Below are 12,477 nucleotides of genomic sequence, written 5' to 3'. Positions count from 1 at the left end.
TTAGTTTCACCAGCAGACATTGGTGGTCCATTTACAGCATTAGCTGTTTGCATCTCTTCAAGGGTGTTGGTTATTGGTCCCAGGCTTTTTCCAACATCACCACTGACGTGTACTAACGCTACCTGCATGTTAGCTGTTCTTCTACACATTGTTGATGTCACTGCAGTGAGCTTTCAACAGAACGTCCAAATATTTGTAGAACTCTGCCTCTGTTGACAGCTCTATGATGGATGAGTGAAAGGGTGGATGACGGGCGAGTGAATAGGTGGATGTATGAGTGAAATGATTGATGAATTGATAAGAGAAAGGGTGAATGGATGGACGGATGAGTGAAAGGGTGGATGTAAGGCTGGATGAGTGAGTGATGTAGATGGACAAAAGGATGGATAGATGAGCGAAGGAGTGAAAGGGTGAATGGATGAGTGAAAGGATGGATGAATGATAGGTTCAATGGATGGATTCATGAGTGGATGAGTAGATGGGTGGGTGGATGGAAGGATGGATGGCTCAGCGAAAGGGGCATTGAAAGAGGAAGGGGATGGATACATGGATGACTGCATGGGTGAATGGCTGGATGGATGAGTTAATGGATGGATGGGTGGAAGAGTGGATGGATGAGTGTATGGATGGAAAGGGTAAATGGATGAATGAAGGCTGGGTTGAGGGATAGATAAGTGAAATGATGGATGGAAGGAAACGTGATGGATAGGTTTGTAAATGGATTAATATAGACATTGTTGGGCACAACGATGGAAGGACAGAATGAATGGTGAAAGACTGAATGATGGATGAAAGTATGATTACACATTGTAAGCCCCATTATCTTAAGCAACATTTCCTATACATTGACGTTCCTAATTATATGAGTGATTGTCTCTTTATAATATGTGTGTGTTGTAACGCACTCCAAAACTCCGCCCCACATACTTGGGATGAGTAGCACTATAGAAGAAATTAAATACACATGAGAGAGGGTCTATGTGAAGATGAGTGCGCCATTGGAGGGTGGTATCAAGGCCAGACTGGCTGGACCGGGCATCAGGTGTTTTCTCTGGGAGCTGGAAAGGTGGGGGCGGTTTTGTTACCACAAAAAGACCTGCACATTTGCTTAAAGCTGCGCGTATACTGACAAACCATGAAGTGCACAATTGTCTCAACCTAATATAAACTTATTTTCACTTGTACTTTAGTGGTTGTCTATTTACTTATATACTATTGCGCAACCTTCTCTGATGTTGCTGTAAACCTTACCTTTTGTCCTGAATTTTGACCGCTGTCCTGAATTTTTGTCCCAAATTTTGACCCTTTGTCCTGAATTTTTACACTCAGTGTCCTGAATTTGCACCCATGCCTGTTGGTCACCCTGGACATCACGGCGACCCCTCCAGGTGCCGGTGGTTGGGGGTGTGAGGCGGTGATCCTCGGCGTTCAGATGGAAGCAGGGGGCTACCAATGACAGAGGCGACAAGTGCAGGCACCCTGCAACCCACTCATCACCACCACAAGAAGGAAGAAAAGAACTGATCAGCTCGTCGACCCAACTTCCAGAAAAAAACTTTCAGACGCCATTGAAAGGCAGCAGCATTTGCTGTCTGCGAGTCTGTCAAATTAGATTTGTACAATAAACCCATTTGAAAAGGAAACTGCATTCAATGTCTGCCCCATCACGGTCACCACTCTGCGTCTTCAATCCCTCGTTCACCCCTCTTTTAAACCTCACGTCAACTCGTCTCCCTCAAATTTTGGGAGGGGGGCTAATTCATCCAGCCAAAGCCATGTACAGAGCGGAGATGCAGGGGCTCTAAGTAGGGGTGAAAACACAACAAAGCCTCATTACCAAGTAAATATTCTTTTAAAGACCTGTGTGAAGTACTCGGGTGCGGCTGTGTGTCTGTGCTGTGCCGGGAAGCTGTCTCAGACAGGCACACACATTCTTATATCATTCACACCCCTCAGAATGACAAATCACCACTTCTAGCTGTTTTGTCATGAGGGGGGTGGGAAGATGTACACAGCAGGGGGAAAGTTATGGCCAGTGCAGGTGACGGTTTTCTTTTGTAGAGGAATTTCTGCTGGCATCATAGCCCAGGGTTTGCTGTCTGTGCACTTGTATAGATGTGTATTCCATACTAGTGCACAGACAGCACACCCTGGGCTATGATGCCAGCAGGAATTACTTTACAAAGGAAAAGTGTCACCTGCACTGCCTACACATCCACGGTGCTGCTCACCAGATAAATGGTGAACAGGGCCATGGATCTGTCTCTTTTTGCATACAAGGGCACCAATGAAGAAGCAGAGGAGGCCCAGGCAAGGAGAATCCAGGAGACATTTGAACCACACCTATCTAGAAAGTGAGACCTTCGGGAGGGGCTGGATGCCAAGACGACAGTGCTGCTGATCAGCCCAACTCCATTGAATAGTATCAGAAGAGCAGGCAGCAGTTTTTAAGTAAGTTCCAGTAACTTTAATGCATTCTACAGCATCACCAGCATTACCTACTGGCTGGATATCTAGGTTACGGTGTTTTAGACTTACATGCATGGAAACGTCAAGGAGGACCGTCCCCTCCGACTATGCAAATGTAGTGTAAGCTTGTAGGGGCAGATTTACAAGCCCCTTGGGCAACTTTTGAGGCACTTTTCCCATGTTAAAAGTGACGCAAAAGTGACGCAAGGGGCTTGTAAATCTGCCCCGTAGCGTTCAGCTTTTGGGATGCCAGTGGGGTAATTTTAGGGTTCAGGGTGGGTATGTGTTTTGGGGTGGCAGTGATAATTTTAGGGTTCAAGGTGGGTATGAGTTTTGGGGTGCCAGGGGTAGGTTTAGGGTTCATGGAGGGTATTGGTTTGGGGTGCCAGGGAAAATGTTAGGGTTCAGGGTGGATATGGGTTTTGGGGTGCCAGGGGTAATGTTAGGGTACAGGGCGGTAATGAGTTTTTGGGGGGCAGGGGTGATTTTAGGGTTCAGGGTGGGTATGGGTTTTGGGGTACCAGGGGGGTAATTTTAGGGTTCAGGATGGGTATGGGTTTTGGGTTGCAAGGGGGCACATTTTTAGGGTTCAGGGCGGGTATGGGTTTTGGGGTGCCAGGGGGACAATTTTAGGGGTCAGGGCCTGTTAGATCTGGGGGTCTCTAGTTGGCAGAGGTAGGTACCACTGTCCAAATAGGGACCCTTGCTTCTAGTCAGGGCAAGGAGATAACCCTCTGAGATAATCCCTGCTCACCCTCTAGGTAGCTTGGCACGAGCAGTCTAGGCTAACCAGAGGCAATGCGTAAAGTATTTGTAGCAACACTCACAGTAACACAGTGAAAACACCACAAACTGACTCCACAACAGTTTAGAAAAATAAAGGTATTTTAATCTAAACTACACAAGACCAAAACGACAAAAATCCAACATACACAGTTCAAGAATATGGTTTCAAAAAGAGTTCTTAAGGTTGCGTTAAAGTTCTTCAAGTTGCGGTAAAATAAACCACAGATGCGTGAAAAGTTCACAGTTGCGTCACGTTTACTCACAGTACCTTTAGTTGCAACAAAGTACCAAAAGCAGAAGCTGGTGCGGTGGAGAACAAGCGATGCGTTGCTCCTGAGACCCTGGGGAGGCGATGCGACAGCGCCGCTGCAGCAGCGGGCGTGTTGCGACGAATCCGGTCTGTATGGGGAGGAAGGCCACTTGTATGGATTCCCTTGCGTAGGTTCCGTAGGAAGTCTGTTCTCGCAAAGGCACGATACGACGATCTCGTAGGGGCTGCGATGATCTCCGGGGCGACGATGCGCGGTCCAGCGGGGATCCTATCTCTCGCAGCTCCTCGATGCGTTGATTCTGCGACGACACTCGCAGCGACGTGATGCGACCCGCAAGCAAGCGGTGCGGCGATCTCACCCAGCGACGACAGGCTCTGCGACGATACTCGCAGCGATGTTCAATTCTCCCGCACCGGTCTGGTGCGTCCCGCAAACGAAGGATGCGACGGCTCTGCGACGATCTCGACCTTTGTAGCGGCGGGAAACTTCTCGCACTGTCGGGGATGCGCTCCGCAAGCGAGCGATGCGACACTTTTCAGATTCAAAAAGTCTCTCAAGCTTAGTTTCAAGCTTCCCAGCACAGGTACAACCTCCAGAGGCCCCACAACTGGATCAAGCACTCTAGGAAGGACAGAACTCTCTCAGCAGAGTTCAGGGAAGCTGGGGGTGAAGTCCTTTTGTTCCTGGGACTTCAAAACAGGGAGCCAGCTCTTCTCAGGCCCTTGGAGATTCCTTCAAGACAGGGGACACAGCTCAGCAGCAAAGTACTTCCCCTCTCCTTGGCAGCAAAGCAACAGGTCAGTCCAGCAGAGCAACAGCAGGACAATCTTCCTTCTTCAGTTTCAGCTTTCTCCTTGGCAGAGGTTCCTTCTTGATTTCCAGGATGATCTAATTTTCTGTTGTCAGGGGTCCTGTACTTATACCCCTAAAGTCTTTGTTCTCTTGGTGCATGTGGGCCCTGAGCCCGGTCTGAACCAGTTCTGGGTGGATCCTGAGCACTTTGTTTTGCTGGCTGCATCTTTCCTTTCAGAGTGAGGGGCAGGTTCCTCAGCCGCCCAGCAGGGGGGTGGAGCCAGCATTGTGGAAGGCAGGCACAGCCCTATTCAGCCCAGGTGCTAACTCCTCCCACCACTCCAGTTGCAACTGAAGTCATTCAGCCTAGTGCCGACTCATCCATCCTGCTGGGGAATTCCCCAGCCCCTGTCACTCACAAACCAGACAGTCAATACACAAACAGGCCCATGCACACAGAAGGGTCAGACAAGAGAACAGCAGCTTTCTAAAAGTGCTGTTCTCAAACACAGGATTTAAAAACAACCTTTCCTAAAAGATGTGTTATTAAATTCTGAGTTCAGGGATACTAGATACTTATGTCCTATCTTGTTCCTATGGGAAGAAATGCTGTTAACCACTGTAGCCAGCATCCCCCATGTTAACCTATGGAGCAAGATAGCCTTACAGTAGTGAAAAACGAAAATGGCTGTAATTCACTACCAGAACATGTTACATGCACCAGTACATGCTCTACCTTTCACATACACTGCACCCTGCCCAGGGGGGTACCTTGGGGCTTCCATAGGGGTGGCTGATGTGCACGAAAAGGGAAGGGTTAGGCCTGGTCAGTGGGGACACTGACCAGGAGGACATGGCAGTTCTAAACCGCCCATAGGCACTGCAGTGGCAGGCCTGAGACACCATTTTAGAGCTACTCCTGTGGGTGGCATAATCAGTGCTGCAGGCCCACTAGTAGCATTTGTCATCACCAGCCCTGGCACACCCAGTGCACTTTACTAGGGACTTCATAGTGATACAAATATGCCAAACATGTATATTCAATCAGAATAATAATTTACACAGGGAGCACTTACACTCTGGCACTGATCAGCAGTGGCAGAGTGTCCAAAGCATCTAAACCAGCAAAAACGAAATCCAGCACAGCATCAAAAATACAGGAGGTAGAGGCAAAAAGATAGGGGGAAACCACACCAAAGATGCCAGGTCTAACAGGGCCGGTATGGGTTATGGGGTGCCAGGGGGCTAATTTTAGGGATCAGGGAATATATGAGTTTTAAGGGGCCAGGGGGGTAGCATTAGGGTTCATAAGTGTGCTCTAATTGTTGTTCAGTTTCAAATGCAGAATTCACCACTTTTTCTTTCTCAGCTTGGCCTGAGCATTACCCGATCCTGATTGCCTGCCATTTTAGCCCCGCCACTATTGATTTACATTAGCCACGCCCCTTTGTTTGCCAGGTTAGTCCCCCCTGGAAAAATTTCTGCGGATGTCAATGTGTATTACCACATGTACGTCCTAATGGTGATGTCTAATCTAACTACCCTTCTCTATAATTCTGACGTTGTTCTGTGCTGCTTAGGTTGCATTTTCACTATGGACTGCCCCAATACATGACATTGTACAGGAGTAGGTGATGTGCCATGGATGTCTTTCCTCCTAGACTTTAATGCATTACAAGCTTTCTTCCTCTATGCAATACAGGTACTGTTGGCATGCTTTGCTTTGCATTGTCAGCTAAAGTGGCATGAGTGGAAATGCATTCTACCACAGTTATTGTGTTGGACTCACTGCTTGTACCACATTCTGTGTCAGTGGGAATGTTAATGTTGGTTTCTGCCTGTTCTGCTTTGGTGGGACAGGAAGTTTCACTGTTATCCTGAGATTTAGGTTGGCAATTATTAGAAGGTTGATTTGAAGCAAGTTTGAAAAAAATGAATGTATTTCGTTAAAGTGATTTAATTGCATTCAGGATTGTATTTTGAAAAGTATCATTTAACTTCCATTTTTTTAAAATGCTCTTTACAGAGATTTCACATTCCAACATCCACAATGTTCTTTTTGTAGGCAAGAAACCTAGAAATGTTAATGTCTATTTAATATGGGATTGTTTTTACAAGCTAGATATGCACTACATTACCCACAATCCATTGTATCAAAGTCTTTGGAAAGCTGTTATGTCATTTTAAAACAATGCTATGTTAACTACATTTGATTCATGCAATATAATCGGTTTTCAGGCAAACCAGCTGAGACGTCCATTTTACCCTGTGAGTGGGTCACCCATTTTGAGAATCTTTACTCCTGTCCGAATGAAACTGACTTGGCCTCCCCAGAACCGATGGAGCTACTGAACTTACATTGACTCATACTCCCATAGTTTTTTCCTTAGTGGAGACTGCTCATGCGGTAGCATTACCCAAGCGAAGGAAGGACCAGATTAGATACCAGCTGACTTTTTTAAACTGACCCTAATGTATGGGTCCCCTCTATTAATACTGTCACAAATGCAATTGCAACAGCGGCAGTGATGCCACTACTTGAAAAAGCGACAGAGATTGTCCCTGTCTTTTAAGAAGGGAAGCCCAAGCACCACAACTCGCAACCACCCAAATAGTCTTTTGGATAGCCTGGCTAAGGTTTTTTGCAAACAACAACTGGAGAGTTTTTTAGATTAGATCAATGAAAACCATATACTATCTGATCTACAGGCAGGCTTTTGATCTAAAACCAATTCGATTCACCAGGTCTTCCGCTTTCTTTTGATTAAGTGGAAGACTATAGATATTGGAGGGGGAGAACTGTTTGTAGCATTTACTGATGTTTGTACTGCTTTGACCTGGTATCTAGGTAGAAATTTTGGGTGGTCCTTTCTGGGATGGGGAGTCCCTGTAATTTGCTAATCATTATTATCCGCCTCCACAAGGACAATTTGCTAGGATCCAATGTGGCACAGAAGGAGAACTAACCCAGTCAATTTCTGTTGACAAGAGTGTGAGTCAGGGCTGTGTTTTGGCTCCTGCTCTCTTCCTCGTTTATATCAACAATTGTGTTAAGTTTTTGACTAATTGTTTTAATGACTCCCCCACTCTTGCAGGACAGAATGTCCTGTCTCTTTTCTTTGCTGATGATACCCTTTTATAGTGTACAACTAGGCTGGGTACTCTAAATCTCATGGACAAACTTAATCTATATTGCTCTGAGCATGGTCTTGAAATGACTGCTTCCAAAACAAAGCAGGTGGCTTATTCCAGCAATAAAAGGATGAGCAGCACTGTACACCTGGGAAGGGAAGTCCTTAGAAAGGTCAGGGACTTCAACTACTTGGGGGTCTGTATGGCGTATTCTGGCTCTTGGGCCTCACAGATCCTCAAAACCTCACCTCTGTTAAATCATGGAGCAGGGGCAATTGTCAGGTTTTCTAAAAAAGCCTCATGGTTCCTGATTGTTTCTGCAATGAAGATTTCCAAGACGCTTCTCTTGATGCGGTGCAATGCGACAGCTACAGCGGCGATATCCACAATGTGAGGGCAGCGGCTGCGATGGCGACACGCTTCTTCTTCGTTGCAGACGCTTCCAGCGCCTTGTGACACGCAGACCCTCAGAAGGCCCAAAACAGTAGCAGGCACTTCCAAAGAACTCTTGGGGAGCTGGGGGTTGAAGTCTGTTGTCCCTGAGACTTCTGCAGGAGGCAAGCCCTTCTCTCAAGCCCTTGGAGAACCTTTCCAAGTTGAAATACAGTACGCAAAGTTCCTTTCTCCTTTCTCTGGCAGGCAGGCAACCACTGCAGGCCATTCCCACAAGCAGCACTTCAGCTTAGGGATAGTCTCCCCTCAGTTTCTTCAGGTTCCTCTCCTCAGCAAAGGTTTCTTCCTGTTTGTCCAAAAGTGATCTAAAATCTTGGGATCAGGGTCCCAATATTTATACCCCAAAATCCTTTGTCCTCTGAGGGCAGAGGGGCCTTTGCCTGATCAAAACCAGTTCTGGTCAGTCCTGGAGCACACTGTTTACATCACTCCTTCCTTCCTTTCACAGTGCAGGGCAGAAACATCAGACGCCCCACAGGAGGTGGAGCCAGCATTGTGGAGGGAAGGCACAGCCCGGGAGCATTCTGTTGACATGACTCCTTCTCTCCTTTCACAGTGCAGGGCAGACACATCAGACTCACCACAGGAGGTGGAGCAGGCATTGTGGAGGGAAGGCACAGCGCTATTCAGGTCCCAGGTGCAACTTCTCCCTCCCATCTAGATGCAGATCTCTCTATTCACCACTGGGCTGACTTACCCTGTCTCCTGGAATCCCCCAGCCCATGTCACTCAAACTCAAGACAAGGAATACACAACCTAGCAGAGGCAGGATTGGATAATTAGATAAGAAAGTGCCTACTTTCTAAAAGTGGTATTTTCAAACACAGAATGTTAAAACCAACTTCACTAAAAGATGTATTTCATCATTCTGAGTTCAGGCATACTAAACTCGAATTTCTACCATGGTCCCTGAGTCAGTTGGGATTATTAAATGTAATAATCTAACTGCCCATTCTGGCCTATGGAGAACAGGTAACCTTGCAATAGTGAAAAACGGAAATGGCTGTAATTCACTATTAGGACATGCCACACACACCAGGGCATGTCCTAAGTTATACTTACAATGCACCCTACCCTTGGGCCTACCGTAGGGGTGTCTGAAATGAATAAAAGGGAAGGTTTAGGGACTGGCAAGTGGGTGCACTTGCCCAGTCAGCATGGCAGTACCAGGTCGCACACAGGCTCTGCAATGGAAGGCCTTAGACACACTTTTACAGGCTGCTTCTGTGGGTGGCACAACCAGTGCTGAAAGTCCACTAGCAGCATTTGGATTACCAGCCCTGGGCACTCCTGGTGCACTGTACAAGGGTCTGACAGGTAAATCAAACCAGCAAATCATGGAATCACTAATTCATACATTAATTTATAACAGGGAGAGCATATGCACTTTAGCACTGATCAGAAGTGGTAAAGTGTCCAGAGTCATAAAACCAACAAAAACAGGTCAGACAAAATACAGGAGGAAGGCAAAAAGTTCAGAGATGACCCTGCAAAAAGGGCCAAGTCCAACAAAAGCCCTCACTGGTCTAGGTAGGGGGGCACCTCTAGTGCCTTTAACACTGGACCTTTATCTTTACCCTGTCTCTGAGTTGGTTGCCCCAAGGCTGTTACTCTGCTGGGTGCATATTTGGGCCACTGAAGAAATATACCCCTATTGAGAGGGCCTCATCAATATCATTAAACTGCAATGTTCCAGGAAGATCAAGTGGCTGGCCTATGTTAAGAAAAAATTGTATGAGTTAGGCCTAGACAATTTCTGGGAAGGCCGATCATCTATCCCGGCTGCTGCAGGTGCAGTGGTTAAATTTAGATATTGGAAGCAAATTGATGGTCAATTCTCTAGCCACACAGGAAGCCTTACAAGACTGTTTTTTAGTGCACAAAACTCTGCCTAATGCAGAGGAATTTCTAAATTACAGCTGACCCATACGTTCTTGTTCATTGTTCTTACAGTTCAGGTATGGGACTCTCCCAATTGTTGCTTGCACTTCATCATGGGACTCTGTAAATTCTGGGTCTACTCTGTGTCAAATATAAACCGAGGAACATTTGTTGTTTCTTTGTCCAAAATACCCCAGAGCCAGATGGATTGTCCCCCTATGTCAGCTTTTGGGCCTAACTAATCGAATATAAGCACTTAGGATCTGTAAAAGCGATTCTTCTACTGTGACTGTGGTAGCTCTATCCAAATACCTCTACGAAGCCTGGTTTATTAGGCATAATCTGTGAGCTTGACTTTGAAGCTTGTATCTGCATTGTGCCCACTTGTCTAGGTCTTTTAGGAAATTCCAGAGTTTTATTCATGCAATGTTGGAATTATTGGGTTTTGTTTATTGTATTCATTGTTAATGGTTTTAATGATGTTTTCTTGTTGCTTGTTTTATGTCTTTGTTAATGAAAGGCATATTTTTGTTCTGTCATTAAATTATACATTTATGTAATATTGTTCAGTTATTAAATCAAAATTATCATACACAATTTGTTATCTCGATTTTTTAGAATGTAAGTATAAGTTGAAAAATAAGTATATATTTATCTATTAAATTGCTAAGCTAGACTATCTGATTCAGGGACAGAAGTTTCAATAGTAAATACTCTAGAGATAGCTTCAGGCTGCAAGGTGGATACAAGCATCTATTCCGTTGGGGGTGGGGGAAGTGGGTCCTTAGTCTTCCTTCTACTTTTACAGACACCTCGGGCCTCACTTATGAAAAGTGACGCATCGCTGCGTCAAAACAGCGATGCGTCACTTTTCATTGCGCCCTCCTTGCGACACCAATGATGCGTCATATTTACAATATGACGCATCATTTCGCAAGGAGTTTCTGACGTATCTGCATGGAGCAAAAGTGACGCATTGCTGGAGTGCGTCACAAAAGTGACGCAACTCCAGCAATGTGGCCTTTCACATGGGGCAAGCCCCATGTGAAAGGGCCTGCGCCAGTCTTACGCCTGCTGTGAGGCAGGCATAAGAAATTGAAGCATTTGCGTCCTAGAAGTGGCGCAATTTCACTGATATAGATTTCACTGCGTCACTTCTATGACCTTTTCTTGCGTCAGAACGCCCTCCTGCATACATTATTCCGGGCGCAGGTATAATGTAGTGCAGGGGTTTACAAAGTGACGCATCTACCTAGATGCGTCACTTTGTAATTTTGGTGCAACAAGGCACATTTTTTACACTGCTGGTCCGTCACAAAAAGTGACGCAACAGCGGCGTAAAAGTGACGCACTGCCTCATAAATGAGGCCCCTCCTTCTTTCGGTCTGAAACCTTCTCCTTTGTACGGGGGCGGGAGTCATACTACCTCTTAAATATGTCACCCATCAACCTTTTTGTTACTCCAACAGCATTAAGTCTGTCCTCAATCTTCGTCCATATTTGTTTTTTGCTTATTCCGAAACCGACAAGGTAGCCTTCCCAAAGAGGCTGTTATGCTCCCCCACACGCTCTTTAACCAGAATCCCCAGCTCTTCATTATTACATTTTCTGTTTTGCTTCCTCAGCACCTCTACCTGTGACTCCTGAGTCAACATTTTCAATAATGAAAGGGCTTGTCTGCAAGGCAATCAATCACTGTGCTATACTGCTCGCAGGAAATACACACCTGTAACTGGGTGGGGTCCTCATTACTTCAAGGTGCGACAATCTGCAACGTATACCGAATCGATTCAGTATTTAAAAAAACTAATTTCTAACAAATCAGTCTTTGCATAAAGTAAATGTAAATTAGGTTTAGCATTTCCTATTTTGTGAATTATGAGTTGCAAATTAGGAATCAGTAATTTGATTTTCGAAAATCAGGCCCTATATTCGGGTTGTATGATTGCAGTATTGCAGGTGGTTTGCATTTCCCTGTATTCACTATTTTTGGTTGTCACTCAATATTGATACTGTTGTTTGACTCATTTTATATTTTTCTAACATACAGTTTTTCCTGGTTTCCTGTATTCAGTAAATACATACTTTTCATGACAATTTCTTTTATCAAGGTGCTTTCACCTGACCAATATTTTCAACATTATTTTCTGTTCAAATCAAAATAAGACTAGGTTCGGTGTGGTAATAATTGTAAGTGCCCACTGTACTTGCTTTGGAAGAAGAGGAGGACAAAAGAGCTCAGCTAGGATGTGGTTATTTACTCATCAGGAGCATGGGAGGCAGCACATGTCTTTTTCTCAATATGCACCATTTCACAATACGGCTCTATTAATCTTTTTTACTATACAAAGCAGATTCTCAACTTTCTTTGGTAGATTTCTGAGTTAAAAAACAGGAACCATAGCCCTCATTCAAATAATTTGTAAAGTACTTTGATTTAGGGTCTCAAGTACCAAGTACTGATTTCCTTTGTGAGGATTTTAGAATTTCTGATGCATAATTGCAATTCCTGTACATGACAATTCGCAGTAATGCAGATTTTCCTTTATAATAAGGTTTGAGTTACATTTGGGAACCTGGGATGTCCCACCTTTTTGTAGATTTACATGACTTTTTGCAAATCCCTATAAAGTTGGGAATGTATTCAAAACATAACTTAAAAATTAAAGTAAGTAAATTGTGGTGCTCTAAG

Source organism: Lissotriton helveticus, chromosome 6, assembly GCF_964261635.1.
Source record: "Lissotriton helveticus chromosome 6, aLisHel1.1, whole genome shotgun sequence".
In the NCBI taxonomy this organism is placed as follows: Eukaryota; Metazoa; Chordata; class Amphibia; order Caudata; family Salamandridae; genus Lissotriton; species Lissotriton helveticus.
The sequence above is the reverse complement of the archived record's forward strand: the minus strand, read 5'-3'. Positions refer to the sequence as shown.